At 38.0% G+C, this 20,556-nt stretch overlaps 1 pseudogene; it reads right to left on the bottom strand.

The window, feature by feature from the left end:
• LOC139002540 (uracil-DNA glycosylase pseudogene) overlaps window positions 1-20,341 on the bottom strand; it is a 42,975-nt pseudogene extending 22,634 nt beyond the window's left edge.
• Window positions 20,342-20,556: the final 215 nt, after the last annotated feature.

Genomic DNA, 20,556 nt, shown 5'->3' with positions numbered 1-20,556 from the left:
TACCTGATAATGAAGGTGTCTTTGCTTATGTTGGGGTATCGGAACTGCAGTGAAATAAAGACACATCCATGAAGCCGGAAAAGGGTTTCCATGTATACGATGCAATTTACTTTATGTGGCAGCTGAAGAGGGTGAGCAGAGCTTTGGAAGGACATGAGGTCTACAAAACCAGGGGCTGGAGGGAAAGTGCATGCTGAGCATTCTGCACCGTGAGTTACAATCTATCCTATATAATAAAAGCCTAGGTGGCCTCATGCCCTCACGTGACATCATCACAAGATGGCCACCACAAGATGACCATCACAGGATGACCACCACAAGATGGCTATCAGGGGAGGGCAGTAGTGGGTGATCAGGTCAGCAGGGGAGGGCAGTTGGGGGCTACTGGGCCAGCAGGAGAGGGCAGTTGGGGGGGATCAGGCTGGCAAGGGAATGGTTAGGGGGCAATCAGGCTGGCAGGCAGAAGCTGTTGGGGGCCATCATGCAGGCAGGCAGGTGAGTGGTTAAGAGCCAGCAGTCCCAGATTGTGAGAGGGATGTTTAGGCCCCATGGATCGGGCCTAAACCGGCAGTTGGACATCCCCCAAAGGGTCCCAGATTGGAGAGGGTGCAGGCTGGGCTGAGGGACCCCCCCCATGCATGAATTTCATGCACCGGGCCTCTAGTCCTATCTAATAATAGACAAACATGGTAATTAACTGTACCTCTGACACGCTTCCCATTGGCTAATCAGGGCGATATGCAAATTAACTGCCAACCAAGATGGCGGCCGACAGCCAGGCAGCTGAAGTGAACAGGAGGCTTGCTTGCTCCAGTGAAGGAGGAAGCCAAGGTTCCCCGCCTGCCGCCACCCAGCTCTGAACTGCAGTCTAAGCAACTATGTTGCAATTATAGAAGCTAAACAATCCCCATGCTTTCAGCCAGCTGGCTGAGCTGGAGTTGCAAGTGTTTCAATTATAGAACCCAAACAAACCAGATACCTGCTTTCAGCAGCCGAGGTCTCAGAGCTGGAGCCGAGCCTCAGAGCTAAAGCCGGCTCTCAGTTCCAGTGACAGCCATAGAAGGTAAATAAATCCCAGAATAAAAAGAAAAAAGAAAAAAAGGAGAGGTTGGGAGCTTCAGTCACCCACCAGACTGAAAACGGCCCTCAGCCCCTCACCCAGACTGGTCAGGCACCCCAGTGGGGACCCCCACCTTGAAGGGGGTGTGACCAGCTGCAAACAGCCATCATCCCCTCATCCAGGCTGGACAGGCACCCAAGCAGGACCCCCACCCTTATCCAGGACACCCTTTAGGGCAAGCCAGCTGGCCCCCACCCGTGCACCAGGCCTCTATCCTATATAGTAAAAGGATAATATGCCTCCAGGCACCAGGATCAGCGAAGCCGCGAGGTCTCCCAAACCCGGGATCAGAGGAGCCACGAGGCCTCCTGGCACTGGGATCAGCAGAGCCATGAGGCCTCCTGGCACCGGGATCAGTGGAGCCTCCCAGCACTGGGATCAGCGGAGCCGTGAGGCCTCCTGGCCCCTGAAGCAGCGTGACAGGGGTCAGCCACCAAACCCCCTGATCGCCCTGTGGCTCTGTGTGTGACAGGGGACAGGGCCACAACCTCCCTATCCGCTCTGCTCTGTTCGTGACAGAGGAAGGCGCCCCAACCCCCCATGGTCCCTGCTCAGTGTGTGACGGGGTGGAGCCGCAACCTCCCCATCAGCCCTGCCCTGAGTGTGACGGGGGGAGTGCCCCAACCCCCTGACCCGCCCTGCTCTGTGTGTGACAGGGGGCGGTGCCCCAACTCCCCTATCGGCCCTGCTCTGTGCATGACAGGGGGGAGCTCCCCAACCCCCTGTTCGGCCCTGCTCTGTGTGTGACAGGGTACAGAGCCCCAACCCCCTGATCGGCCAGCTCTGTATGTGACAGGGTTGGCGCCACAACCCCCTGATCTGCCCTGCTCTGTGTGTGACAGGGGGTGGTGCCACAACCTCCTCATTGATCCTGCTCTGAACCCGTCCAGGTGCTGCACCTAGGGATTGGGCCTGCCCTCTGCCACCCGGGAGCGGGCCTAAACCAGCAGGTCGTTATCTCCTGAGGGGTCCCAGACTGTGAGAGGGCACAAGTGGGGCTGAGGGACACCCCCCCCCCACCAGTGCACAAACTTTTGTGCACCGGGCCTCTAGTATATATATGTATAAAAGCCTAACATGCTAAGTGTCTGACTAACTGGTCTCTATGACGTGCACTGACAACCAGGGGGCAGATGCTCCGACTGGTAGGTTAGTTTACTACTGGGGTCCGGCCGATTGGGACTGGGCAAGACAGGGCTAGACACACCCTGGAGCCCTCCAGTGGTCCCTCCCATAATCCCTCCGCAGCCACTGGCCCTGATCAGCCCCAATCATGACTGGGCAAGATGGCCCTGATCGGCCCTGATTGCCGGTCAGGCGGCAGGACCCCACCCATGCACGAATTCATGCACTGAGCCTCTAGTACTAAATAAGAGTGTTGAAAGAGGACACCCCTGTCTTGTTCCTGTTCTTAGGGGAAATGGTTTTAGTTTTTGCCCATTTAGTGTGATATTTCCTGTAGGTTTGTCATACATGGCCTTTATGATGATGCAGTATGATGCCTCTATTCACACTTTGCTGAGAGATTTTATCAAAAAAGGGGATTTTGTTGAATGCTTCCTCTGCATCAATTATATAATCATGTGATTTTTTGTCTTCCAATTGGTTTATGTGATGTATCACATTTATTGTTTTGTGAATATGGCATCAGCCTTGCACCCCTGGAATAAATCCCACTTGGTCATGGTGTATGACCTTTTTAATGTATTGCTGGATATCATTTGCTAGAATTTTGTTGATGATTTTAGCACCTATGTTCATCAGGGATATTGGCCTGTAATCCTCTTTCCTTGTATTGCCTTTATTTGGTTTTAGAATTAAGCTAATGCTATCCTCATAAAAAGAGTTTAGAAGAGTTCCTTTCTTTTGGAATTTTTGGAAAAGTTTTAGGAGGTTAGGTGTTAGATCTTCTTTGAATTGTCGTTTAAACTTGCCTGTAAAGACATCTAGACCAGGGCTTTTGTTTGCTGGGAGGTTCTTTTTATTTTGTTTTGTTTTGTTTTTGTTTTTTTTTTATTACTGCTTCAATTTCATCAATAGTTATGGGCCTATTCAAGTATATTTATTCTTCCTGATTGAGTTTTGGAAGATTGTATTTTTCTAGGAATATGTCCATTTCATCTGGTTGTCCGGCTTGTTGGAATATATTTGTTCATAGTATTTTCATGATTTTTAGTATTTCTGTGGGGTCAGTCATTACTTCACCTCTTTGATTCCTCTCTCTTTGTTTCTTGATGAGTCTGGCTAAAGATTCATCCATCTTGTTTATCTTTTCAAAGAATCAGCTCTCTGTTTTGTTTATCTTTTGTATTTTTTTTAGTCTCCCTATCATTTATTTCTGCTCTGAATTTTTATTATTTCCTTCCTTCTAATTAATCTGGGCTTTTCTTATTGTTCTCTGTGTAGTTCTTTAAGTTTTAGGGTAAAATAGTTTATTAGAAGTTTTTAGAGGGTTTGTTGTTGTTGTTATTCTTTATGAGGTAAGCCTGTAATGCTATGAACTTTTCTGTTTTAACTGTGTCCCATAGGTTTTGGGTTGTTCATTTTCTTTTGTTTCAAGGAAGTTTTGATTTTTTTAAATTTTGGAGATTAAACCCTTATTGGAGATAACATTGGCAAATATGTTCTGCCATGCAGTGGGCTTTCTTGTTGTTTTGTTGATGGCTTCTTTTGCTGTGCAGAAGCTTTTTATTTTGATGTAGTCCCGGTTGATTATCTTCTCCTTAGTTTCCATTTCCCTAGGAGGTATATTAGTAAAGATATTGCTGCAACAAATGTCTGCAATTTTTCTGCTTATGGCTTCTTCTAGGATTTTTATGATTTCCTTTCCATTTGATCCAGTAATCCCACTTCTAGGAATATATCCTAAAAAAACAGAATACCAATCAGCCATGATATATGCACCCTTATTTTCATAGCAGCACACTTTACAATAGCTAAGATTTGGAAACAGCCTATGTGCCCATCAGCAGATGCGTAGATTAAAACCTGTTGTGCATCTATAGAATGGAATACTATGTTGTTGTAAAAAAAGAAGGAATTCTTACCATTTGTAACAGCATGGAAGGCCTGGCGAGCATTATGCTAAGTGGAATATAATGAACAACATAAACTGATGAAGAAAAATAGAACCAGAGTCATAGAAGCATTGAAATGACCATCCAACTGATGATGGAAGGTGTGTGTGTGTGGGGGGGGGTGAATGGGTAAGAGATCAATCAAAGGACTTGTATGCATGCACATGAGCACAACCAATGGACACAGACAGTAGGGGAAGGGCATGTGCTGGGTGGTGAGGGTGGCCAGGGAGAGGTCAATGGGGGAAAAGGGAGATTTATGCAATACTTTAAACAATAAAGAATTTAAATTAAAAGAAAGAAATTTTTCTTGAATGCATATATATATGGCCAGATTATTATGACCACCTAACGTTTGTAGGCAAATAAGCTATAATTTCACGCTGAAGTTGCTAAGGGCCAGACCATTATAAATAAGGAAGCAGGTTGTTTACCATGACAGTAGAAGTGATTTTTTTCTGAAGATATGGGTAAACAATGCAATTTAACAGCACCTATGTAAACACATATGTAAATATGTACACACATCCACGCCCAAAAACTGTCTGTTTAAAGAAGATAGGCAGGCATGCTTGGGCCTATTTCATATTTAGTCTATTTACAGAAGATAGGCAGGCTTGGGCCTATTTCACATTTAATAAGATGCAGTGTAGTTCATGCAGTTGAAGGATGCTCACTGTGGCATGAAACAGAGCCTGGCAGAGGATACAACTTCCTTATCTTTTCCAGCTTCTGGGACACCTGCATTCCTTGACTTCTGTTCCCTTGCTTCACTTTCAAAGCCACAAGGGAAGGAGGATGTAGAGCATGGGTGTCTTGCATTTCTAGGATATCCAACACTTAAGATCTACTCTCATAGAAGATTTCAAGTAAATAATTCAGCCCTGCTGGTGTGGCTCAGTGGCTGAGCATCATTCCAGGAACCAGGAGGTCACAGTTTGCCCCTGTTCAGGGCACATGCATGAGTTGTGGGCTTAATTCCCAGTAGGAGGCATGTAGAAGGCATGTAGGAGGCAGTTGATTATATGTTTCTCTCTTATTGATGTTTCTATCTCTCCCTCTTCCTTCCTCTCTCTCTAAAATAAATAAAAACATATTAAAAATAATACAGCAAGTATTATTAACTACAGTCACCAAGCTGTACATTATATGCTTAGAGTTTATTCATTTTATAACTGAAAGTTTATATCCTTTGACCAACATCTCTTCATTTCCCCTATTTCTCTGCCCCTGGTAATCACCATTCCACACTCTGTTTCTATGAGTAAAGGCATTTTCTTTACTTAAATGAAGCAATGGATGTTTAATAGGTTTATGTATAATGTTGGACAGAATTATATAAGTAAAACTTGCATCATGGACCCTCATTTTTAACAGAAGCATATAGGTGCCAGTAAAATAAAATATGCTCTATATACTGATGGAATTGAGACTTCAAAACAATAACATGTTTACTTATACAAATATTTTGTTTCCTTCACAATAAAAAGAATACTATTTTCCTTTTGTTAGTTTTAACACTTTGTAGCTATCTATAGGTTACTTCATCTCAACCATTCTCAAAGGACCCTTAAGGGGTTCCTAAGCTATTTTTCTAAGGGGTCCTCCCTTTTCCAATGACATGTCCATGTAAAGCCAGATTTCCTGCATATACTTCAACTTAAATAAAATACCTAAGCAGACTCAATGTGCATCAGATATGTGAATCCAGTTCTTCAGTTTTGACAGACATTTAAAGAAATTGCAGAACTGTAAAACAATGACAATCTCATCACTTTTTAAATAAAAAATTTTGGATAATATAGGTAAATGCTTTCTTAAAGATATTATTTATTTCAATATATAAGGGTTTATTAACATTTTAAAATGAATTCATATGAAACATTTCAAACATCTCAGGGTTAATTTCTAATATGTTAAATATTTCCAGGTAGTATCCAACAAAACAAAAGTTTTCTTGGGTCTTCATTATTTTTAAGAGTGTAAATGGGTCCTGAAGCCAAACAGTGTGAAAACCACTGCTTAACCTCAATAGTCTTCCCAACTCTGTGGGAAGAAAAGGAAAGAGGTGGAGGGTTGATGAGGTGGCCATGGGAATTGAGTAAGATTTGTTTTCTGGTATGTAACAGTATACAAAATATGATCCATTCTTGGATAAGACTTAGTTCAAAATCAGCTTCCTTATAATGGCCTTCCCATGGGCCACTCAGTAGTAACTCCTACAGAAGCAAAAGCCCACTCACCAGGCCTGCATCAGCTGTTATTAAAATATTTTGTTTTTTTGGGGTTTTTTTATGTCTTGTCCCATAATGTAAATAATAGACTTTCTGATGCCAGAGAGTGCTCTTTAAATCTCTAATTATATTCATAGTTTTGCACATCTTACAACTCAATCACTAAAATGCATAATTTTCAACCTTCATAAAAATGTCTTTATGGAGTGATCTGATCTGGTTTGCATGCTGATCATTTGGTTAGAAGTTCAATAAATAAGTAAATAGCAATTCTACTGTGTCTAACAGCTTACAAAGGGTTCCATATTCATTGTTTTACAACTTTGTGAGTTAGGTATCACCCATTGACTTTTTTGTTTAACAAAACATATCTTGCTTTCACTGTTGTGCCAGGCTTAACATGTAAATTATTATAATACAGTGGGGAAAATACTAATATAGAAGCCAGAATAATGTCACAGGAGGGCTTAAAAGACTGAGAATATAGCAGGTTTCTGTTGTGTGGGCCTAAGAGCTCCACACAGTGAATGATAGGTGAATGGAGTTGTCAAGGATGAACGGTATCTGGAAGTCAGAAGGAAAGGGCATGACAGAGAAGGAGACAGCAAGTGTGAGTACATAGACCTGACAAAGCATGGCCCATTAGAGGAGCAAATGATGTGGAGCAGCTGCAGGGAAGAGGCAGTATGAAGGGAGTCTAGAGTAGAGAGTCACCCAAAGCTGAAGAGAAAAGACATTGTGTACTAGCTGTATTATCTCTGTTTTTTCACGTAAGCAAAGAAAAGTGGCTAAAGTATTTAAATCAAGAGAATTCTGTGTTCATATTTAGATTTGTAACATTATTTCTGAATGCAGTGCCACAAATTATCCAGGTAAACAACAATACAATTTTCATGAGAAGTTATGAAACACAGGAGAGCACAGTAGTGCCAAGTTTCTGAGCACAGAGGCACATAATTCTACAGCTGATTTTGTACATTAAAAGTTCTACTGAGGTTTTAGCTATACAATTAAATGCAGCAACAAAAGATTTTTCAGGATTTCAAAACAACTACATCCCTGCCTCTCAAAAGAAAAGAAAAAAGAGAGACTTTAGGATTCACAAAATGGCAGTTTCTTTTAACAAATTATATGTAGTTCCTGGTTTTTATATTCATCCTTATGCCCCTCCATTAAAACTGAGAATCAACTAATTGAAGTCTTCGCATCAAAACTGACAAAAATAATTACATTTTTCTTTCTCAATTGCTCTTTCTTTTTTCTTTAACAAAATAACACTTGTAATAATTTCAAATGTCATCTATAATACTTCATGTAGCAGCAACATTAATCAAATAGTAAAGAGTATCTTATTTTCAAAATCCAAAAGTATTAAAGGTAATTTATTACCTTTCACCCATAAAAATAGCTTAGTGCACCATGAGAATTATTCAAGCTATGATAAAATAAATTAACTGCCTAAGTAAGCCAGCAAGGCAAGGTAGAAATTAGATATTTTCTTTACCAACAAATGTTTCTATGCTAGCATGCTAATGTATTTTTTTGGGGAAAATGACAAAAATTATACTATGAACCTTTTTTTCCCTCTTGGTTTCTAAAAGAAAAAAATAGTTACACTGCATAAACATATCAAATAAGTCTCTTGCCTCAGGAAAGTAGAGACAGCTTTGTCATACAGGAGATACTGTAGGTTTTTGAGGAACCTGTAAATGAATTTTAGTTCTACTAGTAGCCAATTGTGAGATTGAGTAAGTTGCTTCATCTCACACAACCTGTTGCTTTAACAGCAAAATGAAGATAATATATGTTAAAGATTAAGTAACTCATTCTACATTAAGGGTTTAGCAGTGACTGGCATAGTAAGGTATAGAACTATTACTGTTATTAATATTTCTATTATTAAAAGATCTTTACTTATTTTTCTTCTGCCTACTTGGTAATAAAGTCTTTCTTGTAGGGAAGAAATTCTGCTTATCACAAAACTTCTGTCAACCCTTCATTTCTTTTTTCAAAATTATTTTTAAGGGCACACTATGTCATAATGATTAAGAAATCTACTACCCTAAAGTCTTCTCATTAGTTTTTGTTCATATTTGCAAGATTAAGCTCCAAAATCAGTTTTAGGTTATCTTAGATATTTAATACCGACTAGAATATAAGTTAATTATCTCACACACAGACAAAAATAAAAAATAAAAGTATCTAGACCCAAAGCTTTGGGGAATCTCAAAAATAATTTTTCAAGGGCAATGAGGGTCAAAGATAATCAAACTAAGAAAAGGGGAAAATATATGAGTAAGAACCAGAATTATTTAAAAATTATTTACATATTTACCTTACCACAAACAGATTACAACATGACTATGCTTATTGTGCATGAAGAAATATTCAAGAAACTCACAAATATCTGCAGAGACTAGAAAGTGACAAAACAGACTTGAAAAATAACCAAATACAATTTGAAGAAGTAAAAAATTACAAAAATGTAATGCAATAAAAATGCAAAATATAAAATACTTATAAAAATTAAATACAATTAAATAAACTGTAAAAATAAAATTTAAAAATATGCACAGGAGTCATGTTTGACAGCAAACCAGGAACGTTAGTATAGTAGAAAAAAAGTAAAAAACTGAAAAATAGGTTTAAAAAATCCAGAAAGCTGCAAATAGAGATAAAAATAGGGGAAAAATAGAAGAGAATGTGAAAGATAAGAGTGTTTAATAAAAAATTCCAGAAGGAAATTATATTTTTAAATTTGTATGTACCTAATTACATATCCCCCCCAAAATAAGCAAACATTGATAGTAGCAAAAGAAAGGACAAATCTATAATTATAGTGGGAAATTGTGATATATCTCTTAGTTAATTGTAGAATTAACATAAAAAATAATTAAGGTACCCTAGCCGGTTTGGCTCAGTGGATAAAGCGTTGGCCTGCGGACTGAAGGGTCCCAGGTTCGATTCTGGTCAAGAGCATGTACCTTGGCAGCTGATGGATGTTTCTCTCTCATCTATGTTTCTAACTCTCTATCCCTCTTCCTCTCCCTTCCTCTCTGTAAAAAATCAATAAAATATATTTTTAAAAAATAAGTAAGGCTATGTAAGATTTTAAAAATATAACTTAAGAAATTGACCTATGGCCATGATACATTACGATTTTAGAATACATATTTTGAAAGTGTATATGGAACATTAAGAAAATTGTCTGTCCTGTGTCATAATATACCTGTCAACAAATACCAAAGGATTAGAATCACAGAAAAAAAAATAGAAAGGGGCACAAGGTAACTTCTGTGGCTCTGGCTATTTTCTAGCTTACCCTGGATGGTAGTAACATGAACAGTCACTTTATAACAATCTGTTAAACTATATAGCTATGTTTTGTACAATATTATATGTGATTCATATTTCAAAGTATATTCTCTGACCAAAATGCATTTATGTCAGAAATTATTCAGAAACAGATAGCTAGAAAATGTCACATATTTTCAGAAATCAACAATATATTCTAAATATCACATGGGTCAAAGAGATCTAATACAAGAAATTAGAAAATAGTTTGAACTGTATCATATCAAATGCTATATAGCAAACCTTATAGGATTCATCTAAATTGACATGCAAAATATTATTAGAAGAAATGTATATAATAAAAAAGAGAAATGTTAAAAATAAAGTAAGTATATTAAATACCTAAAGTACTTAGAAAATTATCAAAAAATAAAAGGAAAAAATGTGGAGGAAGAAGAAAATTGTAAATTTACAAATTTAACAAATAGTTTAAAAACATAAAATATAGAAGACCAACAAAGCTAAACTTGTATATTTGAATAGATAAATACTGTGGTAAGTTTGATGAGAGACAGAGGGAGAAAGGGAGGAAGGGAGAATATTGGAAAGGACCCAAAGAAATCACTGCAGACATAAAATAGGAGGGTATTGTGAACAAATTTGAAAATTCCTAGAGAAGTGCATTTTAACAAAAATTTGACTCAAAAAGAAATGGAAAACCCCAAAAATCTTTTAAAGAACTTGAATCAAATGTAAAAAATTCTTCACATAAGGAAAACTACAATCTATTGAAATGAGTTTTCTAAGCATTCACTGAAGAAAGTATTTCAGAATGTTATAGACTGAGTTGTGCACTCCCCAGAATTATATGTTGAAGCCCTAATCCCCTAATGTGGTGGTATCTGGAGATGGGAGGTAATTAGGTTTAGATGAGGTCACAAGGGTAGTGCCCTGATGATGGCATTCCAAATGTTGGATTATGGTGAGCTTGTTCTCTCTCTCTGTCTCTCTCTCTCTCTCTCTGTCTCTCTCTCTCTCATTTCTTTCTCTCTCACTAGGATGAGAATACAATGAGAAAGGCAGTCCTCTGAAAACCAAGAAGAGATTCCGCATCATAACCCAACAATGCTGCACTTTGATCTCAAATGTCCAGCCTCAAGAATTGTGAAAAAATAAATTTCTATTGCTTAAGCCACTCAAGCAGATGTTATGGCAGATGGAACACAATTTATATAAGTTCTTTCAGAGCATAGAGAAACATGTTATACTCTTCAATGCATTTTATAATCAACTCTTTACCAAACATGAAGGACAGCACAGGAAAGGAGAAAAATTAAGTCAGTGTCAAGTTTTACTTTGAGTAAAATATTATTTTTAAAAGGTTATCAAAGTAAATATAGTAATATTAAAAAGGATAATATATTATGCCCAACTTGGTTTTATCCCATAATAAAAAGTTTGGCTTAACATTTAAAAAATCAATTAATATAACTCACCACTATATCAACATATAAAAGGAGATAAACATATTATTAGTTGAGCAGATTCAGCGAACACAATGATAAAATTCAAAATCCATTGATGATAAGAATTTATACCAGATTAGAAACAAAAGTGAGCTTTCTCAAGGTGGTCAGGAATACTTACAACATACCTATAACAAACATTGTATTAAGTGGTGAAGCATTGAAAGCTTTCTCTTTGAGTTAAAGAAAAAGGTAAAAATGTCTGCTATCAGAACATCTATTCAATATTTTAAAGAGATCTTAGCCTGCTAGTACAAAAGGGAAATGAAATAGTAAGGGTTAGGTTTCAAAGGATAAAACAAGTTGACATTGTTAGCAGATGATAAAATTAAGTGTATAGAAAATCCACTTAGTAAATTTAATAAGGATATTAGATTTTAATCAATATTCCAAAATAAATTTATTTTTACATACCAGCAAAAATAGATGTAAAATAAAATATATAAATATTTCCATTTTAAAAAGAATAAAATATATCATGTACCTAGAAATAAATCAAACAAAAGTTGTGCAAAACCTCTATAAAAATATTTTTAAGTTATCAAACTTTTCAAGGAAATTTTTTAATTAAATAGAGTGCTATACCATAAAATAACCCTATTAATAATGATAATATTAATTAATAATGATGACAATCCGACATATACATAAAATACTTTATTAAGAATTTCTCAGTTACTAACATTTGTTCAGCCTAAAAACTCTATTTAGGGTAGGTAGATGTTCAGGGACTAAAAGACTAGGTATTGTAAGATGTCAAATTTTTCCTAATTTAATTATAACTTAAATGAAATCCCAATAGAAATTCCAACATGGGTTGTTTGTTTTTGGTTATGGTGGACCTTGACAAATTTATTCTAAAACATATAAAAATGCAAAGGGCAAACAATAATTATTACACACTTGAACAACCAGTTGTGAGTACTTTCTTTACAATAAATCAGGATTCATTATAAAACCATAGTATTTAGAATTGTGTTGTATTTATGCAGGGATACACAAATTAAAAATGGAATAGAATATAAAGCTCAGAACAGAATCACACATATATACACATTTGATCTATGACATAGGTGGTATAGCAGAGAAGTGGTGAAAAGTGGTCTTGTTAGCAATCAGTGGTAGAAATATTGGATATACATGTTTGCAAAAAAATAAAATTGAAACCATGAATCACAATACATACAAAGTAAATTCCAAGTGGTTAAAAGATCTAAAGTTGAAAAATAAAATTAAAACATAATGTAGGAGAACATCTTCACGACCTCTGGGTAGAAAATAGTTTCTTAAACAAAACACTATCCATAAAAGGCAAGATTAATAAATTTGACTTTATTAAAATGAATATCTTCTGCTCATCCAAAAATGTAATTAAGGTAATAAAATATATTTTAGAGGGAGAAAAAATATTTGCAACACAATAAGAAAACAAAGGCTTAGAATACTACCTACCAATAAGAAAGGGACAACATAAAATATGCAAAAAAGTTTAATCAAATTAAAAATTTGGAAAATGCCAGCTAAAACTTCAATAAAATACAACTACTCTACCATATGTCAAAATTTTAAAAGTCTTTAATACCAAAAGAATTTGCAGTATCTGAGAACACTCATACACTATGATGGGAGTGTAAAAAATTACACCACACTTCCCTGGCCTGGTGGCTCAGTTGGTTGGACCATCATCCTGTGCACCAATAGGATTTAAGTCCGATTCCCTGTTAGGGCACATACCTAAATTGCAGGCTCAATCCCTGGTGTGGGGGAACATACCAGAGGCAACAGATTAATCTCTCTCTCTCTCTCTCTCTCTCTCTCTCTCTTCTCTCTCTCTCCCTCTCTCAAATCAATAAGCATATCTTTGGGTAAGGAAAAAAAAAGACTATACCATACTGAAGAATTTACTCTTATTTACTCAAGTTAAAGATACTAAATCACAATGTTCACATTGGCAATGTTCTCAGTATCCAAATGCTGAAAAAAAATTAAAAGTGGAACTGCCTTATAACCCAGAGACTCCACATCTTGGAATATATTTGAAGAAGCCTAAAACACTAATTCAAAAGAATATATGCAACCTTATATTCATAGCAGCACTATTTACAATAGCTAAGATCTGGAAACAGCCCAAATGATGATCAGTATATGAGTGGAAAAAAAGATGTGATATATTTACATAATGGAATACTTTGCAACTGAAAAAAGAAGAATCTTTTACCCTTTGAGACAGCATGGGTGGATCTGAAGATTATTATGCTAAGCAAAGTAAGCCAGTGAAAGAAAGACAAATATTACATGATCTCATATGTGGAATCTAATGAACAAAATAAAGTGATGAATAAAATACTGTAGAACCAAAGACATGGAAACATGGAATAGACTGACAGACCTCAGAGGGAAGTGGGAGTGGGAATAGATTAACCAAAGAAGGTATATGCCTATATGCATTGCCCATGGATACAAACAATAGGTGGTGAAGGTCTGTGGCATTGTGGGAACCAGGTGGAGGGGAGCAAAGGGGGGCAGGGGTAAAAGTGGGGATGTCTGTAATATTCTCAACAATAAAGATAAAAAAATAGAGGGAACTGAGAAAATGGCAGCCGAATAGGCAGACCAGTCATGCATCTCATACCAAGCCCAAACTGGGATTACAACTAAATTGGAGAGCAAATAAGGCCCAGATGAGAAGGTGACTTATAGCAAGGAAGGACAGAAAACACCTAGAGACCAGTAGGAAGGGCTGCAAGATTGGGGTGGGGGGTGGAAGGCTGGCAGGTCAAGAGATAGAGGTGAAAGTTAAGGCAGATTTGTCTTGCACCTTGTCCTGGAATAGACAGAAGAAGTAAATCTAAGAGCATCCACCTGGAATTGGTGAATTAGAAACAGCTGGTGAAACAATTTGCAGCCAGGAAGGGCAGAGAACACCTAAAGAACGGTAGGATCAGGGATCTGGGCTAGAGAGAGACAGGTGACCACCAGGCCAAGAGGGTCAGGAGGAAGCTGCACTGCACCAATTCTGTGTCCCATGGGAAAGGAAGTCCATAGGGTTGCTGGTGGCTGGGGAATTTAGATCTAAGTCCACAGCCTAGCAGAGAAAGGTGGCCTGAAGAACTGCCAAGCAGTGTGGTGCCAAGGGGAGAGAAATTCGCAGTTGAGTGGTTGTTTTGCATTGGTTTGTCTTTGCTTTTATTTGCTAAAACCAGTTCATAGGACTTTTCAATTACTAACACTCACCTGAGGCTATGGTGCAGGTAGAGGTGCAGATTTATGGAGTCTGGGGAGAGACTGTGGAGGAGAGCAGAGCAGGGAGAGGTGACCAGAAATTCAGCCCTGAGACATTCGTGACTCACCAAACCTAAGTAGCCATTTTTCTCTTGAAGAGCCAGCCCCTCCCAGCAGCCTCAAGACTGCTAATACAGCCACACCCAGACTATACCTTGAGCTTTACAAAGGACATAAGGACCCTGAATAGCCCAAAGAGCCTTCAGGGACTGGGTTGAAGAGGGGCTGATCAGTCCAAGAAAGCAATACAGCACCACCCTCACCTAAAGCCCCATCAGAAACAGAAGTTTGAGTGATTAAGATTGACAGCAAGCAGACAGGCAAAGTGGGCAGATTGGTCCCACCCACTTGCAGCCAAGGCCTGTGGAGACAGACACAAACAGAAGAGCAGTGGATCGCTTGGAAATTCAACATGGTGCTGACTACCTAAGAGGAAACTGAAAAGTGGCAGACAGAACAGAAGAGTGAGGGAATTAAAACTCAGCTGAAGTGAATGACACTTCACTCTTTTATTTTATACTAGAGGCCCGATGCAAGAAAATTCATGCACGTGGGGGGGTGGGGTGGGGAGGGGGTGATCCCTCAGCCCAGCCTGTGCCCTCTCACAGTACTAGAGCCCCACAATTGATAGCACCACAGAGGGAGGCCCCTCTCACCTGCCACAGCCTGCCAGTTGGTGGCCTGGGACTCCCTCTTTGGGGCGATCGATTGGAGAGCCCCCCAGTTGATCACCCCACTGGCCAGTGGCCTGGGCCTCTCTCTGAGGGGCAGTCATGGGATGATGTCAGGGCCCCCCAAACAATCACATTGCACCTGCCTTGGCTGGCCTGGTGCCAGTAGGTGTCATAGTGTGGTCTTCCAGATGGTTGTTCCACTGTTCGGTCATTCAGTCAATTTGCATATTTTGCTTTTATTATTATAGATATATAATTTTTAATTTTATTTTCTTTATTTTTTATTTCTTCTTTTTGGATTATTTTTTCTTGATTCTATTTTTATGTTTTTATTGTTATTTTATCTTTTGTTACACCTTTCTCTTTCTCTCTTCTCTCTTTTTCATTCTGTTTTTTTCTTTTCTTGTACCTGCTTTAGTTTTCCTCTTTCATTTCTTTTTTTTAAATTTAATTTTATTATTTAAAGTATTACAGATAGTAGTACATATTTCTCCTTTTTTCCCCATTGACCTCCCCCCTGCCTCCCCTACCCCCTGGCACATGCCATCCCCCCTACCCCCCAGTGTCTTGCATCCATTGGTTATGCTTATATGCATGCATACAAGTCGTTTGTTTGATCTCTTACCCCCGCCTCCTCAACCATCCCCTGCCTTCCCACTGTAGTTTGACAGTCTGTTTGTTACTTCTTTGCCTCTGTATCTATTTTTGTTCATAAGTTTATAATGTTCTTTATATTCCACAAATGAGTGAGATCATGTGGTATTTATCTTTCACTGACTGGCTTATTTCACCAGCATAATGCTCTCCAGTTCCATCCATGCTGTTGCAAATGGTAAGAATTCCTTCTGTTTACAGCAGCATAGTATTCCATTGTGTAGATGTACCACAGTTTTCAAATCCACTCATCCGCTGATGGGCATTTAGGCTGTTTCCAAATATTAGCTATTGTAAGTTGTGCTGCTATGAACAGAGGGGTGCATATTTCCTTTCATATTGGTGTTTCTGTTTACTTGGGATATATTAATAGAAGCAGTATTACTGGGTCAAATGGCAGTTCCATTTTTAATTTTTTGAAGAAACATCATACTGTTTTCCACAGTGGCTGCACCATTCTGCATTCCCACCAGCAGTGAAGGAGGGTTCCTTTTTCTCCACATCTCTACAGCACTTGTCATTTGTTGATTTGTTGATGATAGCCATTCTGGCAGGTATGAGATGGTATCTAATTATTGTTTTGATTTGCATCTCTTGGATGATTAGTGAATTAAGCATGTGTTCATATGTCTCTTAGCTTTCCTATGTCCGCTTTCGAAAAGTGTCTATTTAGGTTCTTTGCCCATTTTTTGATTGGATTGTTTATCTTTCTTTTGTTAAGTTGTATGAGTTCCCTGTAAATGTTGGTTATTAAACCCTTATCAGAGATAACATTGGCAAATATGTTCTCCGATACAGTAGATTTTCTTGTTGTTTTGTTGATGGTTTCTTTTGCTGTACAGAATTTTTTTTTTTTCTTTTTCATATCATTAGAACCAAAATGTATTTTTTTAAATGGAGCTTTTGACAGTTGGAGGACTTAATTACAAACTCTCAAATATATCCATGTTTCAGAAAAAATACTTAATCGGGAGCAGGGCCTGCTGGCCAATTGTCCACGGCCCCTCCCCCCAGTCTGCCTGGCCCTGATGAGGCCCAATCAGGGCAGGCCAGCCAGCCAACCTCCCGCTGTCTACTCCTTCCTACAGGCCCAGCCCTGATCTGCCCTGATTGGGGCCAGGCTGGCCGGACCCCACCCATGCACAAATTTGTGCACTAGGCCTCTAGTCTTAACATAAAATTCATGTCATTTACACAAACTTAGACAGTTAAGTATATACAGGGGAAACAAAACAGAAGCAGTATTTACAAATTTAGATTACATGAGACATTGTGAAGACTTTTTTGTTAACGAGCAACACAATACATACTTTTACATTTCACATTTCAAAATGATGCATCTGTGAACAATATGATAAAAGTCATAGTGTTGAAGGCTTTAAATTAAGTTTAAGGTTATACTGAAGATTTTAAATTAAATTTAAGGTTGGGGAGTTGAACACTAAATTTAAAGTCAAGGTCACATGATAAAAACTTTAAATTCAAAGATAGATTGTCTAAGAAAGGACAAAACAACTAACATTCAAACTGTTTAGTCAATTAGTACCCTGTGAGTACAAAATATATAGGAATTACTAAATGGATTAACCTAATTACAAATTATGTTCAGTTCTAAAGAACTTGCAACAGCAAGAAGTCTTTTTCAGTCACATAGTTTCTCTCTACCCTGGGGTAGTATCTGATATAATTTAAATCCTCATTCAAAAACAATTCCCTCCTACTTCCATATTTGTAGAAGTATTAAATATTTTTAAATTGTTTTATTCCTTAAAGTATTACAAAGAGCATTATATCTGTCTCCATTTTTATTCTCCCCTTGACCTTCCCCTAGCCTCCCATACCCCCCAGTGTCTTGTGTCCTTTAGTTATGCTTATATGCATACATACAAGTCCTTCGGTTGATCTCTTACCCACCACCCCAACCCTCCCCAGCTTTCCCGCTATAGTTTGACAGTCTGTTCCATGTTGCTCTGCCTATGTATCTATTTTTGTTCATCAGTTTACAATGATCTTAATTATCCATAAATGAGTGAGATCATGTGGTATTTTTCTTTCATTGACTGGCTTATTTCACTTAGCATAAGGCTCTCCAGTTCGATCCATGCTGTTGCAAATGGTAAGGATTCCTTCTTTTTTATAGCAGCATAGTATTCCATCTTGTAGATATACCACAGTTTTATAATCCATTCATTTGCTGATGGGCACTTAGGCTGTTTCCAGATCTTAGCTATGGTAAATTGTACTGCTGTGAACATAGGGGTTCATATATCCTTTCTGATTGGTGTTTCTGTTTTCTTGGGATATATTCCTAGAAGTGGGATCACAGGGTCAAATGGGAGTTCAATTTTTAGATTTTTGAGGAAACTCCATACTGTCTTTCATAGTGGCTGCACCAGTCTGCATTCCCACCAGCAGTGCACGAGGGTTCCTTTTTCTCCACATCCTCTCCAGCACTTATCTTTTGTTGATTTGTTGATGATAGCCATTCTGACAGGTGTGAGATAGTACCTCATTGTTGTTTTGATTTGCATTTCTCAGATGATTAGTGACTATTAGCATGTTTCCATATGTCTTTTGGCTTTCAGAATATCCTCTTTTGAAAAGTGTCATTTTAGGTCCTTTGTCCATTTTTTGATTGGATTGTTTATCTTCCTTTTGTTAAGTTGTATGAGTTCCCAGTAAATGTTGGAGATTAAACCCTTATCAGTGATAACATTGGCAAATATGGTCTCCCATGCAGTGGGCTTTCTTGTTGTTTTGTGATGGTTTCTTTTGCTGTGCAGAAGTTTTTTATTTTGCTGTTGCCCCGTTTGTTTATTTTCTCTTTAGTTCCCAATGGCCTAGGAGCTGTATCAGTGAAGAAGTTGCTTCGGCATATGTCTGAGATATTGTTGTCTTTGGATTCTTCTAGTATTTTTATGGTTTCCCGTCTTAAATTTAAGTCCTTTATCCATTTTGAGTTTATTTTTGTGTATGGTGTAAGTTGGTGGTATAGTTTCATTTTTTTGCATGTATCTGTCCAATTTTCTCAACACCATTTATTGAAGAGACTATCTTGACTCCATTGTATGTTCTTGCCTCCTTTGTCAAATATTAATTGAGCATATTGGTTTGGGTCTATTTCTGGGCTCTCTATTCGATTCCATTGATCTATATGTCTGTTCTTGTGCCAGAACCAGGCAATTTTGAGTACAGTGGCTTTGTAATACAGCTTGATATCTGGTATTGAGATCCCACCTACTTTGTTCTACTTTCTCAGGATTGCTGCAGCTATTTGGGATCTTTTTTTATTCCAGATGAATTTTTGGAGAGTTCGTTCTAGGTCTGTGAAATATGCCATTGGCATTTTAATGAGAAGTGAATTGAATTTATAGATTGCTTTGGGTAGTATGGACATTTTAATGATGTTGATTCTAACAATCCATTAACATGGTATGTTCGTCCAGTAGTCTATATCTTCCTCTATCTCTTTTTTCAATGTCCTATAGTTTTCTGAGTAGAGGTCTTTTACCACTTTAGTTAAGTTTATTCTTAGGTATCTTAATTTTTTTGGTGCGATGGTAAATGGGATTGATTTTTTAGTCTCTCTTTCTGTAAGTTCACTATTGGTGTATAGAAATGCCATAGATTTCTTGGCGTTAATTTTGTATCCTGCTACATGGCAGAATTCATTTATTAAGTCAAATACTTTTTTGATGGAGTCTTTAGGTTTTTTTTTTTATGTACAATGTCATGTCATCTGCGAATAAGGATATTTTTACTTCTTCTTTTCCAATTTGGATGCCTTTTATTTCTTCTTCTTGTCTAACTGCAATGGCTAATACTTCTAGTACTGTGTTGAACAGGAGTGGTGAGAGTGAGCATCCCTGTCTTGTTTCTGTTCTTAGGGGAAATGGTGTTAGTTTTTATCCATTGAGTATGATATTGGCTGTGGGTTTGTCATATATGGCTTTTATTATGTTGAGGTATGATCCTTTTATTCCCACCTTGCTGAGAGTTTTTATCAGAAATGGATGTTGGATTTTGTCAAATGCTTTTTCTGCATCAATTGATAAGACTATGTGGTTTTTTTCTTTCAATTTGTTTATGTGATGTATCACGTTTATTGATTTGCGGATAGTGTACCATCCTTGCATACCTGGGATAAATCCTACTTGGTCATGGTGTATGATCTTTCTGATGTACTGCTGGATCCGATTTGCTAAGATTTTGTTGAGGATTTTGGCATCTATGTTCATGAGGGATATTGGCCTGTAATTCCCTTTCATTGTGTTGTCTTTGTCTGGTTTTGGTATTAGGGTGATGCTGGCTTCATAGAATGAGCTTGGAAGTGTTCCTTACTCTTGGATTTTTTGGAAGAGTCTGATGAGGATAGTTTTAGTTCTTCCTTGAACGTTTGGTAAAACTGCCCTGTGAAGCCATCTGGCCCTGGGCTTTTGTTTGCTGGAAGCTTTTTGATGACTGCTTCAATTTCTTCCATAGTTATAGGCCTATTGAGATTTTTAGATTCTTCCTGATTGAGTTTTGGAATGTTGTATTTTTCTAGGAATATGTCCATTTCCTCCAGGTTGTCTAGTTTGTTGGAGTAGAGTTGTTCATAGTATTTGTTAACAATCATTTGAATTTCTGTGGGATCTGTTGTTATTTCGCCTCTATCGTTTCTGATTTGGTTTATTTGGGACCTCTCTCTTTGCT

This window comes from Myotis yumanensis, unplaced genomic scaffold, assembly GCF_028538775.1.
Source record: "Myotis yumanensis isolate MYYU_CA2020_CCGP unplaced genomic scaffold, mMyoYum1.0.hap1 SCAF_2, whole genome shotgun sequence".
Lineage (NCBI taxonomy): Eukaryota > Metazoa > Chordata > Mammalia > Chiroptera > Vespertilionidae > Myotis > Myotis yumanensis.
Note: the sequence above shows the minus strand (reverse complement) of the source record. Positions and strands in the feature narration are given on the sequence as shown.